Source organism: Propithecus coquereli, unplaced genomic scaffold (assembly GCF_000956105.1).
Source record: "Propithecus coquereli isolate 6110/MARCELLA unplaced genomic scaffold, Pcoq_1.0 Scaffold142, whole genome shotgun sequence".
Classification (NCBI taxonomy): domain Eukaryota; kingdom Metazoa; phylum Chordata; class Mammalia; order Primates; family Indriidae; genus Propithecus; species Propithecus coquereli.
The window spans coordinates 4,623,490-4,624,545 of record NW_012138525.1 but is presented as its reverse complement, the minus strand read 5'-3'; the positions used below and the strand labels follow the sequence as shown (position 1 = coordinate 4,624,545).

Genomic DNA, 1,056 nt, shown 5'->3' with positions numbered 1-1,056 from the left:
AGGCTGGTCTGGAACTCCTGAGCTCAAGCGATCCTCCCGCCTCGGCCTCACAGAGTGCTAGGATTACAGGCGTGAGACACCACACCTGGCCACAACCTGCTATTCTTAACTGCACCCAACCACTCATCCTTGTGTCAGATTCTATAGAAAAATAACATGCATGGGGTGTGCACTGTGCAAATGCATATTTCCTGTTACTGTTTGGCTCTTGCTTCAAATCCTGCAAAGTTTCCTGGTTTATAGGTTTTGACCATGTGGAGCCCTCTTTTTGCCTGGGCTACAGGCAGCCCTGAGAGGATGCCTTTCCCCCCCTTCCTGAGATTCACTTGGATCAGGTAGGGTCAGTCCAAGGAAAATTACATTGAGGAAAACAAGGGCCAAAGGTCTGAATCTTTGCACGCCTTCTTATTATTTCCTTAAAATATATTCCTAGATTTGAATAAATCACAAAGAGGGTCAAAAAGGATGTTCCTGTTTAAGGCTTTTGATAAATAATGTCCCATTGTCCCATAAAAGGGTTACATCAATTTTTAAACCCATCAGCAATTGTATGAGACTGCCTGTTTCCCAATATCCTTGTTGGTGCTAGGTATTACCCTTAAAAAAAAAACTAGCCAATGTCACAGGCTAAAAATGATTTCTTAGCATGGATTTCCTTTGCACTTCTTCTTCTTCTTTTTTATTTTTTGAGACAGGTCTTGCTCTGTTGCCCTGGGTAGAGTGCAGGTGCAGTGCTGTTATCATAGCTCTCTGCAACCTCAAACTCCTGGGTTCAAGCGATGCTCCTGCCTCAGCCTCCTAAGTAGCTGGGACAACAGGCGCGTGCTATGATACCTGGCTAATTTTTCTGTTTTTTGGTAGCGATGGGGTAGAGAGCTCTTGCTCAGGCTAGTCTGGAACTCCTGAGCTCAAGCGATCCTGCTACCTCGGCCTCCCAGAGTGCTAAGATTATAGGTGTGAGCCACCACGTGTGGCCCCTTTGCACTTCTTTGATTACTAGTGAGATTGTGTCCATTTGTAATTCTTATTTTGTGAATTACTTGTTGATGTATTTGG

At 44.6% G+C, this 1,056-nt stretch overlaps 1 pseudogene across 1 annotated transcript in view; it reads left to right on the top strand.

The window, feature by feature from the left end:
* LOC105806519 overlaps positions 1 to 293 on the top strand; it is a 2,446-nt pseudogene extending 2,153 nt beyond the window's left edge. Inside the window, exon 2 of the transcript XR_001137272.1 lies at positions 284 to 293. The product of XR_001137272.1 is annotated as a glyceraldehyde-3-phosphate dehydrogenase pseudogene (transcript). The remainder of the gene's footprint in view (positions 1 to 283) is intronic.
* The last annotated feature ends 763 nt before the right edge of the window (positions 294 to 1,056 follow it).